The 26,526-nt window shown below is 48.6% G+C and overlaps 1 protein-coding gene and 1 long non-coding RNA gene across 3 annotated transcripts in view; one reads left to right on the top strand and one right to left on the bottom strand.

Annotated features, from left to right (window-relative positions):
* LOC147023869 (uncharacterized) overlaps positions 1-18,894 on the bottom strand; it is a 31,647-nt gene extending 12,753 nt beyond the window's left edge. Inside the window, exon 1 of the long non-coding RNA XR_015060409.1 lies at positions 18,813-18,894. This is a non-coding gene — a long non-coding RNA (uncharacterized LOC147023869). The remainder of the gene's footprint in view (positions 1-18,812) is intronic.
* Positions 1-26,526, top strand: part of LOC147023868 (forkhead box protein N3-like) — a 171,816-nt gene that overhangs the window by 89,478 nt on the left and 55,812 nt on the right. The gene's annotated exons all lie outside the window — the stretch shown is intronic.

The raw sequence follows: 26,526 nt of genomic DNA, 5'->3' as shown, positions 1-26,526 counted from the left end.
GCCGAATATTCAACATTTGGATGTCGAGAGCAGGGTGCGAAAACCCAAACTGGTTACGGACAGTGATTTACATCACTCGTCCAGACCCCCCCCCCCACCGCGAATCCGTAACTATATATATATATATATATATATATATATATATATATATATATATATATATATATATATATATATATATATATATATATATATATTAATAGGCCTGTCTGTTTGTTTGTCTGTCGTGTTATAAGTTGAGAACTGATGAATGGATTTTAATAAATCGAACTACGATGGATTCAGGGAAATCCCGGGAAAGGTTTGTGACGAAATAATTTTTATATTTATTATGGGTACATGGGTACACGAGGTGAAACTGCAAATGCCAACTTGCGACGCTGGTTATCCCTGCACTCCGAATCCTTTTTCTTCTTGCCCTATTGATTAGCGATCACAGCAAAGATTGGTATTTCCATCACCGAAGGGACTGGTCTTATATTCTAATAAAATACTCCACCGGCCAAAAGTTTTAGAACACCCTCATTTTTCAGTTTTTACTGAAATTTAAGCAGTTAAAGTCCAGTGAATAACCTGAAATGGTACAAAGCTAAGTGGTAAACTGCCAGTGGTTAAAAAAGAAGTTGAGGTTACCAAAAACTGAAAAATAATGTAAATTTCAGAGTTGTTAAAAAAGGCCCTTTTCAGGGAACAAGTAATGGGTTAGCAACTGCAGCTGTTCTGCAGCAATCGAAGGAAATTAAGCCTTGAAAGTTGATGCAAACAATTCCTACAGATGTCCCAACTTTTGTTGATTAGTTACAAACCCTCTGTCTGTATAAAAGCAGTGTTGGAACAGACTGTGTTGCTCCACCCTCTGAAGCATTATTTGGATAATATTGCAATGCAGGAAGTAGTATATTGCTATCATAATGGTGAGAAAAAGACAATTAACAAAGGAAGACAGACAGACCATAATAACTCTTAAAAGTGTAGGTCTTTCCTTTAGAGAAATTGCAAAGAAGCCAAGGTGTCAGTGAGTACAGTTTCCTACACCATCAAAAGGCACTTGAAAACTGACAGGAAGAGGTCTGGCAAACCCAAAGTCACAACACAATCAGAAGACAAGTTTCTGAGTCAACAGCTTGTGTGATAGGCGGCACACAGGACAGCAGCTTCAAGCACAGCTTAACACTGGTCGAAGTAAGGAAGTCTCAGTTTCAACTGTGAAAAGAAGGCTTCGAGCTGCAGGTTTGACAGGTCGAGTGGCAGTAAGAAAGCCATTGCTAAGATGGGAAAATAAGAAAAAGAGGCTTGCCTGGGCCATGAAGCACCACCAGTGGACTACTGAAAACTGGAAGAAGGTCTTGTGGAACGCTGAATCAAAATTTGAAATCTTCAGTTCATCACGCAGGGTTTTTATATGCCGTCAAGTTGGTGAAATGATGGTTCCTCAGTGTGTGACACCAACTGTCAAACATAGAGGAAGAAGCGTGATGATCTGGGACTCTTTTGCTAGATCCAGAGTCAATGACTTGCACAGAGTGATTGGCACCCTGAACCAAAAAGGGCTACCACAGCATTTTGCAGCACCATGCAATACCCTCTGGTCTATGCCTAGTTGGTCAGGGGTTCATCCTACAGCAAGATAACGACCCAAAACATACCTCCAGGCTATGTCAGAACTACCTTCGAAGAAAAGAACAAGACGGTAGGTTTCAAATCATGGTATGGTCAGCACCAGCACATTCTCCAGACTTAAACCCTATCGAGCTGGTTTGGGAAGAACTGGGCAGAAGGGTGAAAGCAAAGCAACCTTACAAGTGCAACACATTTATGGGAACTTCTGCAAGTGTTGGGAAGAACTTTCCAAACAATATTTGATTTCCATTGTGGAAAGAATTCCACGAGTGTGTTCGGCTGTTATATCTGCAAAAGGTGGCTTCTTTGATGAGCCAAAAATTTAGATTAAATTTTGTTCAACAAAACTATTCCATGATTTATTAACCTCGGCCATCGAAGATCGGAGGTTACTGTTTTCACCCCTTTCTGTTTGTTATCTTGCCAAAACGAAGTTTTTGCAAGATATGTTGGTCAGCTTGTATGTTTTTTTTATTCTATTTTATTACTTACGAAACCTAAAGATTTCGTAAGTATATTGATGCCTTCCGTTTCTGTTTGTATGTTTGTTTGTTTGTTTGTTTGTAGGCACGATAACTCGAGAACGGAAGAAGCTACCAATGTCAAATTACACCACGTGATTCAGGAGGCTGATGGCTAGTGCTGATTAGATTTTGGACGAAATCGGTCAAATGTCAAGGTCACAGTGAGGTCAAACATCCAAAACATTCGATTTTTGATGGTTTGGTACAGAATCATCATAGAAACTTCTGGTTTGGGTAGCTACCTTCTCTAGAGACAGCTTTTATTAGACAAGGTCAGAGGTCAAGTTGACGATTTCTTAAGTACCAGTCTATGACTGCTTGTTTGTGTGTTTGTTTGTGTGTGTGTGTGGTTGTGTGTTTGTTTGTAGGCACGATAACTCGAACGGAAGAAGCTACCAATGTCAAATTACACCACGTGATTCAGGAGGGTGATGGCTAGCGCTGATTAGATTTTGGTCAAAATCGGTCAAAGGTCAAGGTCACAGTGAGGTCAAACATCCAAAACATTCGATTTTTGATGGTTTGGTACAGAATCATCGTAGAAACTTCTGGTTTGCGTAGCTACCTTCTCTAGAGACAGCTTTTATTAGACAAGGTCAGAGGTCAAGTTGACGATTTCGTAAGTACCAGTCTATGACTGCTTGTTTGTTTGTTTGTTTGTTATCTTGCCAAAACAAAGTTTTTGCAAGATATGTTAGTCAGCTTGTATGTTTTTTTTTATTTTTTATTTTTTTGTTTGTTTGTTTGTCTGTAATCACGTATAAAAAATTCTGCAGAGCACAGTTATCATTGGAAATTTTTGTAACTTCGCATATCAGAGGCCTATAGAGGTCCCTTTCAGCGCATACAATTTTGAAGGTCAAGGTCAAAGGTCAAGGTCACTTTGTCGCAAATCAGGGGAGTCGATGAAACCCTTATTTTTTGAGTATTTTTGATCGGATCGTCTTCAAACTTCATGTGAATATAGTTCATGGTCTGGCGCTCAGCTGATTCATTTTTGGTGGCGATTGGCCTTGACCTTCATATGTTTTTTTTTTTTTTTGGTCTGTAATCACGTATCGATCACTCTGCAGAGCACAGTTATCATTGGAAATTTTTGTAACTTCGCATATGAGAGGCCTATAGAGGTCCCTTTCAGCGCATAAAATTTTGAAGGTCAAGGTCACTTTGTTGCAAATCGGGGGAATCGACGAAACCCTTATTTTTTGAGTAATTTTGATCGGATCGTCTTCAAACTTCATGGGAATATAGTTCATGGTCTGGCGCTCAGTTGATTAATTTTTGGTGGTGATTGGCCTTGACCTTCATGGTTAGCCCCTCAGGTCAAACATATTTGACCCCAAGGTCAAATTTTCAAGTTTTAGGAACCATATCGTGTAGTACCTCAAATTGAACACCTCGATGAGTGCTTTCTAGATATGTCAAGCTTGAGACAATATGACGTCATTTGGTGATGTTATGAGGCAAAAGCATATTTTTCATGGTTACTCTGTAGAACGATTCTCATCGGAATCTCTCGTAGGCAGATATTCCTCAAGGCGTCGCTCCTGGTGGATAGCAGCTCTGTTCACCTCAGTGTGACCTTCAAGAAGTCACACGTGGTCACCTTTTGGCAAGATACGGGTCACCCTGCGGGTGACATTGGTTTATTTTTTTTCCATCGCGCAGCACCAGCGCGGCAACTCGCAACCTGCGCACCAGCGTGGCAATTCACAGCCGCACTCCTGTGGCGTGACGTCATGGCAGCTGTTCGCATCCCTCGTCCCTCTTGGACGGCACCATCCGGCAGCGATTCACCCTCCTGCCGGATTCCAACCATACATGCAGCCATGACGTCACCCGGCACGTAAAAAAAAACACAAGCCCCACGTCTCGAGGGGTTCCCCACGCGAACACATGTGCTCTGCCCGTTGGAGCTTCACACACACGCTCGTGTGGAGAACCCGTCCGGTTCAAATCCGAAATCCTGCCTCAACTTTGTCCGTCGCAGGATCGGCAACATTCACCACGCTCGTTTCCGGACCGGGCTTCACTCCCGCAAGCGAGCACGTGGCGGCCTCGTGCGTTGCACAGCACGGACCGCGTGCTCGCCGCTGGGTGAACCCGGCGCAGTCCCCGAAATAGCTATGGCCGCTATTCGGCCTTCGTCTCTCTTTCGCTGTCGTCGTCTCCATTCAACCCACGCACACCTGCGTGTCACGACACTCACTCTCCATTCCATCACACTCGCACCGGGAGACGCGGCTGCATGTTCACGCATGCCCACTGTCATCTCCCTCACATACTGCTCTCTCACACACACGGTCCCTCTCACACTCGCACACGCGGTGACACTCACACGCGGTGCCTCATCCACACACGGCGTGCTGGGAAGCACGCCCTTCGGCACACTTGCCACCACACCACTCACACACGGGGGCGCACTCACACCTTGCCCCACACGCACCGGGACAACCACACTGGGGATTCGTGTCCCCACAATGGGTTCCGGGGCCTCTATACCCCCCAAGCTCGGCGTGCACCCGTTCGCAGCACCCCTCCCCTCAACTCCGCTTGGCACGACCGAACCCACCTGGTCATAAACCGCTTCAAGGGGGCATACTCCCTCCCCTCGTTCCTGGAGGAGGCCATCCAGCTGCCCGCACCAGGTCTCTAACCAGTCCGCCAGCTCCCCCTCCTCGTCCTCCACTAACTCTGTGTGTGTGTGCTCGTCACTAACCCCGTCTTCATCGTGTAATCTCTCCTTTACCGTTTCTACCTCCCGTGTCTCTGTTATTTCTGTCTCTTCCCTTTTATCCCTTGTCTCCACGATTTTTATTTCCTTTGTCGTCACCTCGTGTCTCGTCTCGCACTTTCGCTCACCCTTTTTAATTTTTCCCTCTGTGTCACCGTCACGCTTCTCGCCCAACACGTCCCCCGAATTATTTTGCCCTCACCACCTCCATTGCGGGCCTGACAACCATTGCACCCCCTCCCAGCTCGTTCGCTCCCACATGTGGCGTTGCCATTTTGAGCTCCACTGCTATTGCCTTCATGCCCGCCTTCAGGCTTCGGCCCATGTTCTGCGTCTCACCCCGCATCTCTCTCATTTCTTCCTTCACTTGTTGCGCATTTACTTTCATTTCGTTCGTGCTTGTCTCCATTTTCTTGTTTATTCCTTTTATTTCGTTTTTCATTTCGTTTGTGTTTGTTTCCATTTGTTTGTTTATTCCATCTATTTTGCTTCCCATTTGTTGCATCTCCCCCCTCATTGCTTGTGTGATCATTTCCATCATTTGCGTGATGACTAATGGCGAAAGCAGGACCGATCCGCCACCATCGGTCTCGGTTTCGCTGGGAGCCGGGGAGGGGATTTGACGGAGGTGGGGAGGGGGGGGGGTGTCATACCCCGCGGCCTCTGCCGCACCCATTTGGGGCTCTGAGTTTGGTAGGGGGGGGAATTGTTCCTGCATCACCAACATTTCCTGCTCGGGGTCTCCATCCTGGGCCATGGATCCCACATTACTACACATATACATTTCTAATACTCCCGGCTCCCGCTCGCCTTGAGACTCCATCTTATTTCTCGTAACGGATTAATTTGGCCTGCTCGTAATTTGGAGGGAATCGGGGGTCGCTCCTCTCACCCCTGAACCGATTCCCCGTGAATTTAGCTTGGAGGCGGGAGGGATTTGAATCCCACTCCCGGACACCAGTGTTGCGAATTCGCGCCCACCGGCGTGCGGACGGCCACGTCATTCGAATTGCGACCGCGTCGCCCACCGGACGGACAATTCAGTCATGACCCTCTCGGAACAACGCCCGGAGCTAGTCACGGGTGGGGGTTTAACCCCACCACGACCGTGCCAATTGCCCACCCGCGCAGGATAGGGCTGCTCGCCAAATTCGATCCACCTAAGTACCTGCGCGGATGGTCGACCGGGCGGTCGTACCACGCCACAGGCCGACTCCGGACATGAACTGCTGAAGTGGTCCGTTCCGTGCTACAGTGATAACCGAGCGGTGTTATCGTCGGCCTCGACGGTTCAGATTATTTACCGGGCGTTTTGCACCCACTACGAACCCTTTACGTGAAGCAGGATGGAGGGTCAATAAAGAAAAGACGAAGCGAAACGGGAAAACAGTTCACACAAAGCACATTTATTTCCCGGCACATGGAAAGTACACATATACAGCCAAACAGTCAAAATGCACATATAGCAATCAAAACAAAAGCAACGACGACGCAGAGTTACTACCGACTACGCGCACACAGGGCAACACTTGTACAGTTCTACTTTACAGACGGCGCCAACACACATTTACTCAAAAGCAAAGGAAAGAAGCCACCCTCATAGACAAGGGGGCAGACGAGCCTGTTGGGCAATATGCGCGCGTGACCTGAAGGAGCGGCCAGGCCCGCGAGACCGGGGGGGGGGGGTCCTACCCACGTCCTCGTGACGTGTTGGTGGACAAGCCGCAGATGTGGCCGCATGGCTGTGCCCCGACTCCCTGCTCCTTGGCGGGTTTCGTTGGCACGACGTTTGGAGTGGGGTGGGAACGGGGCCCCCTTTTTGCACTATCTCAGCGCGGGGGAAAGGGGGAAATGTTGATGCCCTGGGGGAGGAGAATGGCTGGCTGGCTTGGGTCCCATGACGAGCGATCCCACACCGCGACCTCGTCGCCGACTGCCGTCCTTCTCGCCTCGGACCCGAGCTCCTTTGCCTCTTCCCGCAACTCTTCTCAGCCAACTCCAGAACCCAACTCTATGACACACCGATGACTTCGCCACCCGACTCGACTCTCTGCCACACCGATGACTCGACTCACTCTCTCTGGATTCGCCTTGCGCTCACCGTTTTATAGTGTGCAGGAACAAGAGAGAGGAAGAGAGGAACGAGGAACAAGAGAGACTGCGTTTGTGCAGCCCATGCACCGTTGTGGTTCACTGCATTCAGTTCAAAAGGGAAGGCCTTGGACTGCGTGTGAGCAGCCGGCCACGTTCCCTGTCACCTGCATTGTTTGAGCCAGAGACTGCATGCGAGCAGCCTGGCTCCCTGCTAACTGCTTTCTTTTTGCAGAGTCCATTGATCCTGGGCCATGGTTTAGTGTAAAATTTGTAAGTTAAGGTTAAGATGTACTGTACATATGAGTGCGCCCCCGGCATGTCTGTCTTAGCGCCGGCAATTTTATTTAAGTCGTCCGTATGAGTGAGTTTGTTTAGGTAGTTACTCAGCCTTCAGGTTATTTATTTTGGGGACACGAATACCATGAATGTCACACTCAGGGATCCGTAGGTAAAATGTACTAGGGGAAAACTACACATGATGGCACACGAAAATTTGACGACTCGGGACGAGTCTGTAAAAAGGGGAGGGGGTAGTGTTGTGGTTGACGAAATTCGCAAACCACCATTCAGGTCCCTTAGGTGAGATATCTCTGTAAGTATATGTGTAGTTAGGCCCAAACCCATTGTTTAGAGGGAATAAATGTCATTCATTCGGGCTGCGACCCCTCTAGATAGCCGTTTTTCTTTTACTATCTTTATTTTGGACCAGCCGCCATTACTACCATTACTACCACCACCAACCACGTCTCAACATCCATCACACAACAACCACCAGCCGCAACGCCGCTTCACGACAACAACAACGCCAACAGCCACGACCCTTGCCGTCACATCTCGCTCTCGCAACCATCGCATCACCGTCATTCCCGCGCCGCTTGTGGGCACCGATACTGGACTCGTGCAGGGCGCGCACCGAGCAGCGGGTGCAGAAACACCAGCCTTTCCGAAGAAATCGGATCAAAAACGACTCACGCCCACTTCTGTTCCGTCCTATCAGCGAGCATGGGGCGATTTGGCCCCGCCTCCAGGTGCGTCGGAGTAATATCGCTATATGCAGATTCATGGATCAAAAAGCATTCATGCCCACTTTTCCTCTGTCCAATGGGGAGCCAGCCAGAGGTAAAGGGTCGAAGGTGAAGGAGCGAGGCCCCGGGGGCTATAAAGAGCCGCGTTCGCTCGCCGCCAGTGGAGTTGAGTTGGGAAGTCAGTGAAGAGAAGAGTCGGAGAAAGCAGTTGGACGGAGCTGTGGAGAGTGGGAGAGTTGGAGAGGTGGCGGCGGCGGCTGTCGAGGGGGCGCTCGTGTCAGAGTCGGGGAGCTGCGGAGAGGGGAGGCCGATAACGCGACCGAGGTCGCGGTGGAGACGCTCGTCGCGGGACCCGAACCAGCGAGATATCCTCATCCCCCCCGAACATCAACAACCCCCTCCTGTTTCCCCCCGCGCTGAGATAGTGCGAGAAGGGGGCCCCGTTCCCACCCCATTCCAGACACTGTCCGCGAGGCCCGCGGAGTCGGGGCGCCACCGCCATTTTGCGGCTCATCACCAGACGGGTAGGCTCGACGCGGTCTCGGCCCCAGGCCCGTCTGCTCCCCCCTCATCGTGGAGGGTGGTCCCTTTTTCTTTTGCTTGGAGTATATGTGTTGTCGGCGCCGTCTGTGAAGTAAAACTGTATAAGTGTTGCCGTGTGCTCGGTAGTCGGTGGTAGATCTGCATTGTGTTTTGCTTTTACATTTGCTTTTTGTGCATTATTTTGTGTTTCTTCTTCTTTTACATTTGCTTTTGGTGTATAATTGTATATGTGTGCTATCCGTGTGCCATCGCGAAATAAATGTGCTCTATGTTGAACTGTTTCTCCCGTTTCGCTTCGTCTTTTCTCTAATTGAATCTCCATCTTACTTCACGTAAAGGGTTGGTCGTGGGCTAAAACGCCCGATAATTAATCGAACCGTCCAGGTTGACGATAACACCGCTCGGTTATCCCGATAGTACGGAACGGGTCGCTTAAAGTGGCCCGTGTCCGAAGTCGACCTGCGGCGAGGTGCGATCGCCCGGTCTACCCTCCGTGTGGGTACTTAGGTAGGTCGAATTTGGCGAGCAACCCTATCCCACGCGGGGGGCCGATTGGCACGATCGTGGTGAGGCCGAAAGGCCCAGCCGTGACTAGTTCCCGGCGTTAGTCCGAGAGGGTCACGACGGGATTGTCCGTCCGGTGGGCGACGTGCCGCGATTCGATTTACGTGGCCGTTCGCACGCTGGCGGGCGCGAATCCGCAACACTGGTGTCAGGTCGTGCGATATAAACTCATCGCCCTCCTCGCGGCACTGGTATCGGAGAACGGGAAAACGGGCTCTCCTGTCTCCAGCTAAATTCACGGGAATCGGTCCAGGGGTGAGAGGAGCGACCCCCGATTCCGTCCAAATTACGAGCGATTCAAATTAACCCTTTACGAGAAATAAGATGGCGTCTCAAGGCGAGCGGGAGCCGGGGGTATTAGGTATGTGTCGTCATGTAGGATCCATGGCCCAGGTCGGTTCTTTTTATAATTATAACCCCACCACTAACTGTGGTCAGTGGGAGCGGCTTGAGCACGAACTTTGCCGGCAAACGGAGTCGCACAATGGCAGCACGGAGCGGACTGATATTTATGGCATAGCACGAGGCATGAGCTCCCAGTCACCGGTTCAAGGCACGTGGTCACGGCATGTGCCATGGCAGGCGTGGCAGGATGACTATGCGAGCATTGGCAGGCTTCAGGCACAATTGGGGGATGTCTTGGAAAAGGTGAAGCATTATGAAGAATATATCGAGGAGGTGCAACGTGGAGTGGACGAGTCACAACGGCACGCAGACGCGCTTCAGAAAAATTACGTGTACGGGGGGACACAGCGATTGGACGATTTACTGGAACGAATTCGGTGGCAAAAACATGACTTGGCCAATAGAGTCGACAAATTACGTGGGAAAAAGAATTTGGTAGTGTTTTATACCCGTCAGTTGGAATATGCGAAGAGCAAACTGAACAAAAGAATAGAGGAACAGCAGATTGGTATCTCCCAGGAGAGGAAACAATGGGAGGAAGAATGGAAAACCGAGCTCGAAAAGAAACAAAAGGAGCACGACTTGGAAGTAAAACAATTAATGGAAAAATTATTGGAGCAAGCAAGGCGGTTCAAAGAACTGGAGGGGAGAGTGAGGGAAATACAGTTGGAAGAGAAAAAATGTGAACACGATGGGGAGTTGGAACAATTGAAGGAAGAGATAAGAACAGGCAATCAGGAAAGAGAAAGCCTAGAATGGAAGATAAAAAGAGGAGAGAGACAGCTCGAGGAAAGGGCGGAGGAATTGCTGGAAAAGTCAGAACAGTTCGAAGAACTGCAGGGAGAATTGAGGGAGGAAGGAGAAAGGAAAACAAAGCTCGAAAAGGAAAAACGCGAACAAGATGGAGAATTGGAACTACTGAAGCGAGAGGTAAGGGCAAGCCAGTTTAAAAGAGAAATCCTGGAAGGGGAGATTAGAATGGGAAAGGAATGGCAGAAAAAACTAAATGAATACAGTAAAAAAAGGGACGAATTGAGGAGGGAAGCGGTGGAAAGAAGAGATGAAATGAGTGAAGAAGCATGCAAATTGAGAAAGGAATTGGAAACAAAAACTTATGAGATACTGAAACACGAAAACAAAGAAAGAGGATTACAAGACGAACTGAGGATGTTAAAAGAGGAAAGGAAGAGGACAGAGAATGAAACGTTAAGGAACCACACTGTACAGATCGAACAGCTGGAAGCGAAGGCCAGATTAAAGAATGAGGAACAAGAAAGAGTACTGAAAGAACAAGGAATGAGACAGGAGAAGGAAATCAGCCAACTGAAGGAAACCACGAGATTGCAGAATGAGATGCAAAAAAGAGTAATGATGGAAGAACGAATCAGACAGGAGAAGGAAGTCAGCCAACTGAAAGAAATAACGAGATTGCAGAATGAGGAACAAGGAAGACAGTGGAATAAAAAACTGAAAGAGTATGAATTTGAAACTGAACGACAAAAGGAAAAAAATAGGTTGAAATACGAGGAGAAGTTGAAGGAGCAAGGAATGAAGCAGGAAGGAGAAATCAGGAGATTGAAGGACACAAGGAGATTGGAGAGGGAAGAACGAGAGGAACAATGGAATAGAAAACAAAAAGAACATGAATCTGAGGTTGACCAATTGAAAGAAAAGCTGAGGCTGGAGTACGAGGAGATAGACAAAGAACAGCGAATGAAACACAAAATGGAGATGAACCAAATGAAGAAAACCATGAAACTGGATAAGGAAAGACAGGAGAGGAAATGAGGAAGAGTAATGAGACAGCAGCAAATGAAACACAAAAAGGAGATTAACCAAATGAAGAAAACCATGAAACTGGAGAAGGAAGGACAGGAGAGGAAACGAGGAAGAGTAGTGAGAGAACAGCGAATGAAACACAGGAAGGAAATGAGCCAATTGAAAGAAACAATGAGATTGGAAAACAAAGAGCAGGAGGAACAGTGGGAGAGAAAACAACAACTATATGAGTGTGAAATTGAACAACTAAAACGGAGAGCGAGACTGGAGTCAATGGAGATTGAGGAGCTCCGGAGGGAGAACGAACAGCTAATGGGGCTCAGAGAGAAAGAACGATTCAGATGGGAAGGAAAAAGGAACCAGGAAGAGACAGAAATAAGGAACAAGGAGAGAAAATGTATAGAGACACGGGAGACAAGAGACGAGGTGAAAGGAATTGCGAGGGAGAGAAAAGAACAATTAAGACTGAAAGCAAGGAGGAGGTACGCGGAGATCGTGAAAGAGCAAGGAGTGAAAAACAGGGAAGGACGGGAGCGACTTAAGGAGAAAGCAAGGTTGACCTACATAAAGATAAGGGAAAGACGCCAGAAAGAAGCAGAGACCAATAGACACGAGGAGACGACAGAAAGAATAAAATGTATAGAGACACGGGAGATAGAGGGTGAATTGGACAAGGTCAGTGACGCACACACACACACAGAGGTAGTGGAGGACCATGAGGGGGAGCTGGCTGACTGGGTGGAGGCCCAGTGCGAGCAGCTGGATGGCCTTCTCCAGGAACGAGGGGAGCGAGTATGCCCCCTTGAGGCGAGTCACGACCAGGTGGGTTTGGTCGTGCTTTGCGAGGTCGAGGGGAGGAGTGCTGTGGACAGGTGCACGGAGAGCTTGGGGGGTATAGAGGCCCCGGAGACCCTTGTGGGGACACGAATCCCCAGTGTGGTTGTTCCTGTGTGTGTGGTGCAAGGTGTGAGTGCGTCCCCGTGTGTGGAAGCGACCCTGTGTGTGAGTGGTGTGGTGGCAAGTGTGCCGGAGGGCATGCTTCCCAGCGCGCCGTGTGTGCATGAAACACCGCGGGCGAGTTCCCCCGCGTGTGTGAGTGAGGCACCGCGGATGAGTGCCCCCGCGTGTGGGAGTGAGGCACGGTGTATGAGTGAGGCACCGCGGATGAGTGCCCCCGCGTGTGTGAGTAGTATGGTTTGTGTGAGGGAAATGGCACGAGTGAGTGAAAGGCCGCGAGTGAGTGGAGCCACGTGTGCGAGGGAGATGGCATGCGTGAGTGAACGGCCGAGTGCAAGGGAGACCGTGTGTGTGAGAGAGCGGTATGTAAGGGAGATGTCGGTGGGCATGTGTGAGCATGCAGCCGCGTCTCCCAGTGTAAGTTCAATGGAGTGGAGTGTGAGCGTCGTAACACGCGGGAGTGCGTGTGTCGAATGGCGACGACGGCGACATGTGAGGAAAGAAAGCCGAGTAGCGGCTGTAGTTGTTTCGGGGACCGTGCTGGGTTCACCCAGCAGTGAGCACGAGGTCCGTGCTGTGCAACGCACGAGGCCCCCACGTGCTCGCTTGCGAGAGTGAAGCCCGGTCCGGATACGCACGCGGTGGATTTGCCGATCCCGCGGACGGACAAAGTTTAGGCAGGATTACGGATTTGGACCGGACGGGTTCTCCATGCGATCGTGTGTGTTAAGCTCCAACGGGCAAAGCACATGTGTTCGCATGGGGAACCCCTCGAGACGTGGGGCTTGTGTTTTTTTTATGCGCACGGTGACGTCATGGCTGCACGCGGGGTTGGAATCCGGCAGGAGGGGTATCCCTGCCGTATGGTACCGTCCAAGGAGGGACGAGGTACACGTGCAGCTGCATGACGTCAGGGGCAGGTGCAAAGTGCGCGAGCTGTGAGTTGCCGCGCTGGTGCTGCGCATGCAAAAAAAAAACAAAAAAAAAAAAAAAACAGCAAGCCTCGCTTTCGGGTGAACAAGATTCCTGGGCAAGGGGTGGATGATCCCCTTGACCAGGGCACAGGATGGAAACTAGTTAGGGGGAAGGGTTAGCTTAGCTAGACCGGCTCCATGGGGCAGGGGTAAGTCCTCATGGGGCCCGTGGAATGGATTAGTTAGAGGGATGATAGCGAGATTTAGGTTGGGTAAATAATTTTTGGGACATTTGAGAACAGTGACAGACAGTGAATGTGTAGTGGGGACGTAGCTTAGCTACGTAGTGTTAAAAGGAACGTGCTGTAGTTTAAGGGACGACGTGGGAGCACGAGTTAGTTAGGGGAGGTAGTTAGAAGGATGGCAGAGTTCAGTGTTGAAGAGTTGGTGAGTGAAGTGGAAGCATGTGCTTGGTGAGTGAGTGAGGCCAGCGGGTCTGTGTGTATGGAGCGAATGGGGACTGCATGGTGCGATGAGTGATTGGGGGGAGGAGTGACTCCCGCCCAAGGGACCCCGGGGTCAGTGTAGAGTGAGTTAGGGGGTTAGTTAAATTGAAAAATGGAGGTCGTTTTGTTGTTGGTGTGAATGTAGGCTCGAAACCCATTTTGAAGGGTGCAGGAGCCCTGTTGACGGGCTGGGAGCGTGGCTGCGAAAAGTGAGTATCGCTGAGTGGGTACCCCGGGCACCAGGCTAGTCGGCCGTAGTAGGCCAAGGGCCCATGGGGGGCCGGGATAGCGTAGTGGGCACGGGTGCGCCTGCTTGGTGCGGGGGCCCGGGGCGCCATTAGCCGCATGGGCAGTGTTGTGGGCACGGGTGACCCTCGGAAAGGGGCCTGGGAAGCCAGCCTGCCACGTGTGCGTTTCAGGGGAGGTGCCATGGGGGGCACTCCCCGGTGTTAGGGAGCTGGTAGGCTCGGAGGCAGTGTAGTGCCCGGGGGTGCCATAGCGGGAGATTCGGCAGAGGGTCGTGCCTGCCAAAGGGAGCCACGTGTCCCAGCCATGAGACCGTGTGAGGGCACGGAGAGAAAATTGGGGGGCGAGGCCCGAAATTGTGAGGACACCAACACAGGCGACGGGAATCTGGGTTGTTAGAACCAATAGCTTAAGCGCGAGGCGCTTGTTGAAAGCCGCGGGGTAGTTTAACAGGTTAATGGTTAGGGTAGATTAGGAAGTGTACCCCTCCGCACCATCCATCCCCTCGCTCTCGTTGTGGGCCGCTGGACCCACTTGGTGTTAAGATCGCTGAACTCTGGGGAGGCCATCCTGAGGCTTCGTTGGGCCTCGACACAGGACGTTAGCTCTCCCTTATTCCCCTCCGGGAAGGGAACGTAGGGGTTGGGAGTAGGCTAGGTGACAGGATAGGTTAGCCGAACAAGGAGAGTACAGGGGGTTAGGGGACGATTTATAGTGGGGAAGTAAAAAAAAAAAAAAAAAAAAAATTGGGGTTTGACAAATTAAGGGAGTGGGTATAGACAGTGACAGGCAAAGGCGATAGGTTGGGAGGGAGACCGTAGGGTAGGTCCGAGCCCGCCTTCCGAGTGGCCAGCACCACTGCACTCCCTCCACCAACCTCCACTGAACGGCAAAGACTGGCCAGCTTCATCTGCTGGCTGCGTTGCTGCAAGGCAAAGGCCGGCCCACTTCATCGGCAGCTGTTGTTTTGCTGCAAGGCCTGTGCCGGCTGAATCGTCTGCAGCTGCTGTGCTGCAAGGCCTGTGCCGGTCGGATTGTCTGCAGCTGCTGTGCTGCAAGGCCTGTGCCGGCCGGATCGTCTGCAGCTGTTTTCTGCAAGGCCTGTGCCGGCCAGTTCATCTGCCGGCTGTGTTTGCCTGCAACGGCCTGGTTCTGCAGGCTGTGTTTGCCTGCTGCCTTTGCCATGCCATGCCATGCCCACTGCCCCTGTTCACCAGCCCCGTTCAATTTTTGCTTGCCCCCCTGTTCATTTCCATGTGCGCCAGGATCAGAAAGCAACAGTTTGCAAGCTGCGAGAACTGCCCTGTTGGCAGCTACAACACGGGCCTGCAGTGGCGGCCCGTGCACCGTGTTTGCGTCCATCCATTCATCCATCCATTCGTTGTGTTCATTGCGTGTGCCACTTGAGCTGGCACGGAGACTGCATTTGTGCAGCCCATGCACCGTTGTGGTTCACTGCATTCAGTTCAAAAGGGAAGGCCTTGGACTGCGTGTGAGCAGCCGGCCACGTTCCCTGTCACCTGCATTGTTTGAGCCAGAGACTGCATGCGAGCAGCCTGGCTCCCTGCTAACTGCTTTCTTTTTGCAGAGTCCATTGATCCTGGGCCATGGTTTAGTGTAAAATTTGTAAGTTAAGGTTAAGATGTACTGTACATATGAGTGCGCCCCCGGCATGTCTGTCTTAGCGCCGGCAATTTTATTTAAGTCGTCCGTATGAGTGAGTTTGTTTAGGTAGTTACTCAGCCCTCAGGTTATTTATTTTGGGGACACGAATACCATGAATGTCGCACTCAGGGATCCGTAGGTAAAATGTACTAGGGGAAAACTACACATGATGGCACACGAAAATTTGACGACTCGGGACGAGTCTGTAAAAAGGGGAGGGGGTAGTGTTGTGGTTGACGAAATTCGCAAACCACCATTCAGGTCCCTTAGGTGAGATATCTCTGTAAGTATATGTGTAGTTAGGCCCAAACCCATTGTTTAGAGGGAATAAATGTCATTCATTCGGGCTGCGACCCCTCTAGATAGCCGTTTTTCTTTTACTATCTTTATTTTGGACCAGCCGCCATTACTACCATTACTACCACCACCAACCACGTCTCAACAGCCATCACACAACAACCACCAGCCGCAACGCCGCTTCACGACAACAACAACGCCAACAGCCACGACCCTTGCCGTCACATCTCGCTCTCGCAACCATCGCATCACCGTCATTCCCGCGCCGCTTGTGGGCACCGATACTGGACTCGTGCAGGGCGCGCACCGAGCAGCGGGTGCAGAAATACCAGCCTTTCCGAAGAAATCGGATCAAAAACGACTCACGCCCACTTCTGTTCCGTCCTATCAGCGAGCATGGGGCGATTTGGCCCCGCCTCCAGGTGCGTCGGAGTAATATCGCTATATGCAGATTCATGGATCAAAAAGCATTCACGCCCACTTTTCCTCTGTCCAATGGGGAGCCAGCCAGAGGTAAAGGGTCGAAGGTGAAGGAGCGAGGCCCCGGCGGCTATAAAGAGCCGCGTTCGCTCGCCGCCAGTGGAGTTGAGTTGGGAAGTCAGTGAAGAGAAGAGTCGGAGAAAGCAGTTGGACGGAGCTGTGGAGAGTGGGAGAATTGGAGAGGTGGCGGCGGCGGCAGTCGAGGGGGTGCTCGTGTCAGAGTCGGGGAGCTGCGGAGAGGGGAGGCCGATAACGCGACCGAGGTCGCGGTGGAGACGCTCGTCGCGGGACCCGAACCAGCGAGATATCCTCATCCCCCCCGAGCATCAACAACCCCCTCCTGTTTCCCCCCGCGCTGAGATAGTGCGAGAAGGGGGCCCCGTTCCCACCCGATTCCAGACACTGTCTGCAAGGCCCGCGGAGTCGGGGCGCCACCGCCATTTTGCGGCTCATCACCAGACGGGTAGGCTCGACGCGGTCTCGGCCCCAGGCCCGTCTGCCCCCCTCATCGTGGAGGGTGGTCCCTTTTTCTTTTGCTTGGAGTATATGTGTTGTCGGCGCCGTCTGTGAAGTAAAACTGTATAAGTGTTGCCGTGTGCTCGGTAGTCGGTGGTAGATCTGCATTGTGTTTTGCTTTTACATTTGCTTTTTGTGCATTATTGTGTGTTTCTTCTTCTTTTACATTTGCTTTTGGTGTATAATTGTATATGTGTGCTATCCGTGTGCCATCGCGAAATAAATGTGCTCTATGTTGAACTGTTTCTCCCGTTTCACTTCGTCTTTTCTCTAATTGAATCTCCATCTTACTTCACGTAAAGGGTTGGTCGTGGGCTAAAACGCCCGATAATTAATCGTACCGTCCAGGTTGACGATAACACCGCTCGGTTATCCCGATAGTACGGAACGGGTCGCTTAAAGTGGCCCGTGTCCGAAGTCGACCTGCGGCGAGGTGCGATCGCCCGGTCTACCCTCCGTGTGGGTACTTAGGTAGGTCGAATTTGGCGAGCAACCCTATCCCACGCGGGGGGCCGATTGGCACGATCGTGGTGAGGCCGAAAGGCCCACCCGTGACTAGTTCCCGGCGTTAGTCCGAGAGGGTCACGACGGGATTGTCCGTCCGGTGGGCGACGTGCCGCGATTCGAGTTATGTGGCCGTTCACACGCCGGCGGGCGCGCATCCGCAACAATATATATATATATATATATATATATATATATATATATATATATATATATATATATATATATATATATATATATATATATATATATATATATATATATATATATATATATATACATACAAGCAGGGATACCCGTGCTTCGCACGGGAATCCTGTGGATGAAGGTGAATCTGAAGGAGTATATGTCAGAGTTAATTGTGAAATTGTAGAGGCTGCCACCATTATTTTTTTTTTCATCACCACTGTAATATTATATTTTCCCCGCCATGTTTTATATGCAGAAGACTCGAGTTCAAAAATGTTAAGATTTATTGCCGCATCAGATAAAAAAAACCGTAATGCTTCAACAATGTGAGGCCGGTTTCATGTCATCATTTGTGACTTAATTTATACGTCGGGCATAACCCAGCCTGGCCCAGCGTATTTGAATTATTTACGTCTGTTATCCTGATAACGTCAAAATTATAACTGTTCTTGAAGTAAGAATTGGGAGACGTGTATTATGAAACGGCATACCTCTGAACGCCTCTGTCGCTGTTGTCGTGCGCGTGCAGTTCGAGAATTCAAATTTGTTTGCTTTCGCAGTGGCATAATGTTTCAGGTTTGTAAGCTGTTATAACAGGAGGAGAATGTGTATGTTTAAAAAGTCAACGAATACGAACATTTTGTGTTTCAAAAAACCCTAGCATTTTTAACCATGAAGCCTTTTGTTACGATTAATACGCCGGCACACTATTCGAAAGCCTTTTTTTTTTTTATGGAATTTAAAAAAAAAAAAAAAAAATTTTTTTCATTTTTATGGAAAGACAGCGCATCCTGGAAATGAATGTTAGGTCTATATGTGTGAAAGCCTTTTGTTACGATTAATACGCTGCACACTATTCGAAAGCTTTTTTTTAATGGAATTTTTTTTTAATATATATATTTTCATTTTTATGGAAAGCAACTTAGCGCATCCTGGGGCTGAATTTTAGGTCTATATGTGTGTAAAGTTTCATCAAGATCGGTTCACTGGTCGAGGAGTTTATTGGTTACAAACAAAGAGACAGACAGACAGACAAACAGACAGAAGGACTGCCATTTGTATAGTAGATATATATATATATATATATATATATATATATATATATATATATATATATATATATATATATATATAGCAAAATGTCTCCATTTGGTGAAGGCTCCCAAATCTGATGTACTCATCAAAATTCCTTTCTTACACTATCTTACACCTTGGTGTCCACTATCCACTGGAATTTTTGTCTTTCTCACCTGAGGATGAAGAGAAAGTCCTCTGAAATCTCGCACCTTCATCAGCGATGGTCTGGGTTTACATCAGCGACCATGTTCTCAAATTCCTGCATGTCAGCAAACTCCACTGCCATCCCCAAGGAGGGTGCCAAAACAGATCAACTACAGACCATTAAGCTAATTTCCAATTACAAGCAAACTTGTGTTTAAGTTTTGTTTCAACCTTTTGTCCAACTGTGGCCCCAATCAGTATGTTTCCTTTTTGGCCTTTATGTAACCTCGCTCTTCCATGAGCCTGGATTTTGTATATAAAAACCCAGCATTGCTTTCTGGCTGTTCAAAGTGCTTTGTTTGCTGTTTATTTTGGCTATTTCTTCACTACATTGTTTGTGGTCATTGTGTAGCACAACATGCGGTTGGAAGAAACACGCTTAAATGGGCATTTCTGCCTGCGGAGAGGCAATTGCAGTGGAGGGCAATTTTTTGCTTATCTTTTCTCTTTCCTTTCATAATCCAAATTATTTTTTGCACGAGGCATAATTCGTGTTTTTGTGACATAAAAATGAAATTGATGATTTTTCTACACGTCCCCTATATTGTAATTTTGAGCTAAGCAAACGGATTGTGCACGAAACATCCACGGAGCATCCATTGATGCAACACTCCTGTGTGAGGCACCAATCCAAGAGTCTGCATTCTGGCTGAGGATCAAAACCAGATTACACGGTTAAAGGTTCTACCCCTATGCCATCCTATCAGATGATCTCATGTGGTGTGCACAAACGAGTGACACAATATTTCAATTCATCAGGATTTTCATTTCTACAGAATGAAAAATGTATAATCTAACGTACAAGCATCCATAATTTAGTCCTGTAATAAAGTTTAATATTTATTCATGTTTGATCCTAAATTGCTCCATAGGTCATTCAATACCAGCAAACAAAAATCTCGAATCTTGTTGCATCATCATTTTGTAAAAGGTGTGGGTTCTGCCACCTTTGATCTCAGGAAGAAACCCTGCATTGGTATTTGTAGGACTTTTTGAACTCTCGTCTTCACGGCTATGCCATGCTACGGAAATGCCGGTCGGTTAATTTTTTCAAGGTGCACAGTTTGTTTTAATTTCTTGTGATGAATTTGATCAAACTGTTGTCGGTTTTTGTTTGTTGTTTTATGTTTGTTTTGTGTTTGTTTAAATTCCAAAAAATGTTTTAAAGGTATTTGAGACTTGTGGAGAGGAGAATAGAATGTTTAAATGTGCAAGTTGGTTCGTTGGGAACGAGCAGACAAACAAACTCGCTTGGTGAGTGAGCATGGTAAAGTTTGTGGGTAGATATCAGAGCTGATATGAGTTATGGTCGGCTGCTGCCTTGAAGGGCTGGAAAAAATAACAGTGCTGTCCTGTGTATGATGGATTTACACAGAAGCATTCTATTTACACTCCCCTCCTCCTCCTTCACCTTTTCCCCCCTCATCCCCTCCCCCACCTCCCACTCCCAAATGCTCATTGCATGCCCATTCCTCCTCGAACTTATATTCCCATTCCTCTCCTCTCCCTTTGCATGTAGGCAATATAGAGCTTGACCCACAAGGCCTGTGGGTGGGAGAAAATGGACAGTCGAATAGAAGCAAACTGTTGAGTTTGACTGGAGATGTCGATGGTGTGTCATAGTGGATAAACAGGTGCGATTCTGCTGGGGATATGGAAGGATGTGAGGGAATAGCAGAGACTGCAAAACTGGCATTTGGTGGTCCCCATGGCAACTTGCAAAGCAGTTGGTTGTCATGGGGCTGAGCTCAGCACAGGAAGAGGCTTGTGTAGGCTTGTGCCTGACGTTGTACTCCCATGTGTTGCTTTGTGCAATCTACACGGTAAGAAATGCTTTGAAAATTAGTGACCTTTGTCACCTTGTGCTCACCGGTTATCCATTTCCACATCGAGTGACAAAGCCTGTCACTCTGATCTCTTCAAAATGAGAAAGTGGAGTCGTGTGTCTTAGTTGGAGCTGCAATGCACTTTCACTTTTTTACTGGCAGGCATTTTTTTTTTACACAATCATTTGGTAACATTTCTGTTCTTTCGGGCGCTTTTTTTCCTTCCTAAGAATGGAGCAGTGCTTGCCTTCCCTCCACACATATTTTTACCTTCCCTCGGATAAGTGCGCCCCACCCATGTGCCAAGCAGACACAACCTCCAGAACGCCTTTTTATTATTTATTTTCCAACTAACACCAGGTTTTCTCTTTTCCCCTCTTCTCCAACATTTTTTTTCACGTTTTGTGGAATCAAAATCACTGCTTATTTTGCATTGGAAAAGCATGTCCTCCTCATATTTTGTCACCCACGTGGTGCACGTTTCAGAGTCATTTGGCATCATGTTTCAGGGTACTTGATCGAGATCTGAATGTCATTCATTTTTCATCAAAGTTGCGTCAATCGACTGTCCGTCGTGCTCGACCTCATTTTGCGTCGAGTTTTGTTGGCGTGTCAAATCGGAGGAATCTGCATTCGTTCTTTACTCTGCCGTTTGATTTCGGGTGTGCTCCTGGTAAACCGCCATATCTTTGTGGCACTGATGGTTCTAGTTCTGTGTCGTTCAGAAGAGTACGAATGTAGGCAAATCTCTCCTTTGAAGCTGTTTCTGAAGCTGCTGACGAAGCAGCCAGAGGCATTGTCTTTGGGTTGTACATCCGTATGTACCAATTTTCTCTGTTTTCAAAGCAACCGCTTATCCGAGACAAATTTTTCACCATCGGTGTGATTACTCATGTGGAATGTTTTAATGATAATTATGTCATTGGTTGGTCATGTGGTGTAGCAGCCATGTTGGGAAAAGAAAAAATTTGGACCTCTCAAAAAACCACTTCATGGAATAAATTGAAACTTGGCACATGTCAAGTACTCCCCATGAGAAGTAGGTGTGATTTTGTTTTTTTGATGATGTCATAGGTGATTGTCATGATGTCATAATTGCATCCATCAAATGCTTTATCCGATCATAATGAAAATTTGAGTGTCTTGTCGAGCTAAATTGTTTGTGAGGGAAAGAATTGATGATGTCATCCACGTGGTTCGGCAGCCATTATTTTTAAAATAAAAGCCTTCAATAACAACTAGCCAAAACCCCGTCACAGACGGATTCCGTTCATTCAACCACCCTCACCAGCTCACCCACACTCGAGGGACATGGACTGGACAGGGCGTGCTTGCCCCTGCCTACTCATCCCCCACCCCTGCCCCATTCCCCCCACCTTCAATTTGCTTACCCCCACCCAAAATTTTAATTACCCCCGCCCGACCCCGCCTCTTCACTCCCCGCCCCCCTGTCCACCCCCTCACACTCAACCCCGCCTAATTCATCCCAGCCCCCGCCCACTCATCTTCCTCCCCATTTCCCCCATCTCCCGCTTTCAATTTGCTCACCCCCACCCAAAAATTTGCTTACCTTGCCCCCCGCCTCTTCACTCCCTGCCCCCGTCTCTTCATCTCCCGCCCCTGTCTCTTCATCCCCCGCCCCCGCCTCTTCCCCCCTCGCCCCCGTCTCTTCATTCCCCCCCCCCGCCTCTTCACTCCCTGCCCCCGTCTCTTCACCCCCCCCCCACGCCCCCTCACTCCCTGCCCCCGTCTCTTCATCCCCCGCCCCCGCATCTTCACTCCCTGCCCCCGTCTCTTCATCCCCTGCCCCCGCCTCTTCATCCCCCGCCTCCGCCTCTTCACTCCCTGCCCCCGTCTCGTCATCCCCTGCCCCCGCCTCTTCATCCCCCGCCCCCGCCTCTTCACTCCCTGCCCCCGTCTCTTCATCCCCCGTCCCCGCCTCTTCACTCCCTGCCCCCATCTCTTCATCCCCCGCCCCCGCCTCTTCATTCCTCGCCCCCGTCTCAATGAAAAGTGTTTATTCTGCTTCAGAAAGTTTGACTATTGCCACTATGTGCGATGCACTCTCACAGGTACGAAGTTTCTTTCAGTCCAGGTGACAGTGCCGAGAAAAATGTGACGCGACCGCTTGGAGGAGCACAAAGTTGGTCCTTCAGTATTAATATATAGAAGATACAATGTTTCTTGTTACATTTTTTGTGTCAAATTCACATTCTGAGGTAGTCAGCATGTGCAAAAGAGGGTTTTGCATTGCAGACGCTATTTTAGAGGAGTGGAATTGCACCTCTCAGCGGTGACGGTCTGTCGACGACAGACGTAATGACGTCAGTGAATGACCGATGATGTCATGACGTCATGACGTCCTGACGCCTCTCAGCGGTGACGTCACACGTCGCCATGTAAACGAATGCAAAACGAAAAGTGTTTATTTTGCTTCAGAGTTGAAGGTTGACGATTGCCACTATGTGCGATACACTCTTACAGGTATGAAGTTTCTTTCAGTCCAGGTCACAGTACCGAGAAAAATGTGACGCGACCGCTAGGAGGAGCACAAAATTGGTCCTTCAGTATTAATATATAGGTGTGGGCAGAGTCACATCTGTTGACATTATGACGTGTGAGAGTGCCGTTCTCGTTTTATACCGAAGTGATTCTTCATAATTGAGAGATGGGGCTGAAAACGATATGCGTATAGCATGATATTTCAAAAAGTTGTAAACAGATTATGACAAAACTTGGTGGATGAGTTAGGTAAGTGACCAGAACAAGCCGATTCAGTTCTGGTTCAAGTCCGGATATAGATCCGGCCTATCAGCGGCATACATAACATAAACTTTTCAGCCTGGTGGAGCTATGCGCTCGACCAAGTGCCATTCTAGTTTTCTTGATTCCATCATTGTCGTAAAAATATCACTGTGTACAATCAGTGCATTGTTTTCCATGAGAACATTTTTGAAGATGCATGCGAAGCCCATTTACTCAAAAAAAAAATTCAAGTCAGATGGCAATAAGTCTGTTATCCTTTTACCCTGTCATTGTGCTCCTCCATGATCATCGCTCCCTTATAAAATGTGGAGTGCATTTGTTGAAGCATGTACGGAGGTCTTCGGGTTTAAGGTGGAGGGTTAGATATCGTCGAGTTGCCGAGATTTTGCCAAATTAAATCACTTGGCCAAGTTTTGTTTCTTAAGCTTTTAGACTGGATTTGTGATTTTATCGTTTTTGCTTTCTTTCAAAACACTCCAGTAACTAGAACTCTGCTGTTTGGTGGACACACTCCTTCAACAAAGGAGCACATGTGAGTAAGAACTGCAACAGTAGCTTGTAGTTCAGCTTCCTTTATGGGTACTTAAATTATTCCCCATAGTGTGTGTTTATATGTGTGCATGTGTACATACTCCTCCTGGTGTATTTCCATAGATGTGTGTGGGTGGGGTTGGGGGGGGGGGGCATCTGAGACTCGCTCACATAGACCCTCTATATGCACAAGGCACGGCAGTGCCAGCACACACTGATGACATTCTTAACCGTAAATGGTACCGCTCTCAGTACTAAAGTAGGGTGTGGAGATGTACACAGGTAATGCAACTCAAAAGTAACCGAGTAATGTTCTTGGATCTGAGACAAAGGTCCCATTAAAACACGTCTCGGGGGAAGGGGTTTTGTCAAAAACATGAAATCATCCATCGTATGATTTTTGTCAGCCTTATTTTAGAAGAGGGACATTTAAATGACATCTAGATCATTTCATAATACAGTCCATGAATTTATTCCAAGTTTTGGGGAATTTTTGTTTTACTCAAATCGCATGACTATCTTTCATGACTCTCGCATATGCTGGCATTGTTTTGTCAACGTTAGACTCCCTCCCCCTACCCCACCCCGGCACCCTAAGCAAAGCATAGACCCAAGTGTGCTGGTGCTCCTAACCATATATTCGCACCCTAATCTTCAGGGCAGTGACACAGTGGCACAATGATGCCGAAGTAATTACAAAGCCAAGAGGCAGAATTCTGAATCAAATTCCTGCTAAATCCATGTAATTTGCTTGATGGATATGTTGGCAAAATGGGACTGTCCTTTACACTTGATCTGAACGCAATCCAAGTCAAAGGACTGAAGTTAAGCTTTGAAGCAGAAGTGCGAATGCTTCATTTATTTATTTAGACAAAAATAAAGATGGAAAAAGGAAGAGATCGTGAAAATTCAAGTACAGACAAACCAAAAGATGGAAGTAGAGAGAGCATGAGAAGCCAGCATGAAAAAGTCAAGTGACCAGCCACGTGTCAGGAGTGTCGACACGGACACATGTTGAGCAGATTGGAGCTTTGTCTTCGAAAAGGAAGTCGAGAGGAAAGATTGTACACTCCTGATATGACCCACCTGGGTGGAAATGCAGCCTAAAAGGCTTGTTGTGAAGCTTTGTCGAGGTTTCCGCTTTGTCTTCAACTTTCTTTGGTGCCGGGCAAAATTATTTCTCCTGTAAGCTTTCTGCCTTTCGTGTGTCATTTGGTCAATGGAAGCTTATCCATCTAACATCAGTGGCTTGGCTTTTAGCCAGAGTTTCCATCTGGACAATGCAATTGTCTTGCTTTTAAGCAGGCATTCCACAACATTGAAAGTGCGTACAGAAATTGGTGAAGTTTAATACGAGTCCACTTTTGTTTGCATATTGTTACGGCTGTGGAAATTCGCAAACCACCATTCAGGTCCCGTAGGTGAGATATCTCTTAAGTACATGTGTAGTTAACCCAAATCCATTGTCTCAAGGGAATTTATGTGATTCATTCGGGCTGCGATCCTTTGAGATAGCCGTTTTTCTTTTTCCATTGTTATTTTAAACGACAAACCTCCCCGCAAACAACAACCGCCACCAATACGCCACAACGCCAACCACGCTACAATTACCCTCACAACAACCACCACCATCTTCGCCACTACTCCCGCTGACGAACGCAAACCTCCACGCAAACAACAACCGCCACCAACTACACCACAATGCCAACCGCGCTACAATTACCCTCACAACAACCACCACCATCTTCGCCACTACCCCCGCTGACGAACGCCATCCTCCACGGTCCACACTACGACGGTTTCCGCGTTGGAAACCGTCGAGAACACAAGGAGGGAAAGAAGAAGGCACAACGATGGCGCGTGGATTTTTCCCGCCTGTTTCTCCGAGGAGTGTGACAGAAGCGGGGTGGGGCAGCTGGTGCCCGATTGGTGGATGCGTGGTGTGATGCGGCCAGGGAGGAGGAATGCCCCTCTTCGAGACCTTTCTCGAAGCGCCTCGAAGGGGGGTGGAGCAAAGAACGGGGCGGAGCCCCGCGCGATAAAAAGGGGTGGATCTGCGAAGAGGGTGGTTGTTGTTGTTCCTGCCGAGCCTTTTGATCCTGCGAGCCTGTTCCTGCCGGCCTGTTGATCCCTGCGGAGCCCTTGATCCTGATGAGCCCTAGACCTTTTGGACAAACGACCGGGTAAAAAGAGAGAGAGAGAGAGAGAGAGAGAGAGAGAGAGAGAGAGAGAGAGAGAGAGAGAGAGAGAGAGAGAGAGAGAGAGAGAGAGAGAGAGAGAGAGAGAGAGAGAGAGAGAGAGAGAGAGAGAGAGAGAGAGAGAGAGAGAGAGAGAGAGAGAGAGAGAGAGAGAGAGAGAGAGAGAGAGAGAGAGAGAGAGAGAGAGAGAGAGAGAGAGAGAGAGAGAGAGAGAGAGAGAGAGAGAGAGAGAGAGAGAGAGAGAGAGAGAGAGAGAGAGAGAGAGAGAGAGAGAGAGAGAGAGAGAGAGAGAGAGAGAGAGAGAGAGAGAGAGAGAGAGAGAGAGAGAGAAAGTTCCTGTTCGAGGGTTCTTGTCCGAGGGT

The sequence above is a fragment of the Eptatretus burgeri genome, chromosome 7, assembly GCF_056783735.1.
Source record: "Eptatretus burgeri isolate ZD-2024b chromosome 7, Ebu_testis_v1, whole genome shotgun sequence".
In the NCBI taxonomy this organism is placed as follows: Eukaryota; Metazoa; Chordata; class Myxini; order Myxiniformes; family Myxinidae; genus Eptatretus; species Eptatretus burgeri.
This window is presented reverse-complemented; position numbering and strand designations above follow the sequence as displayed.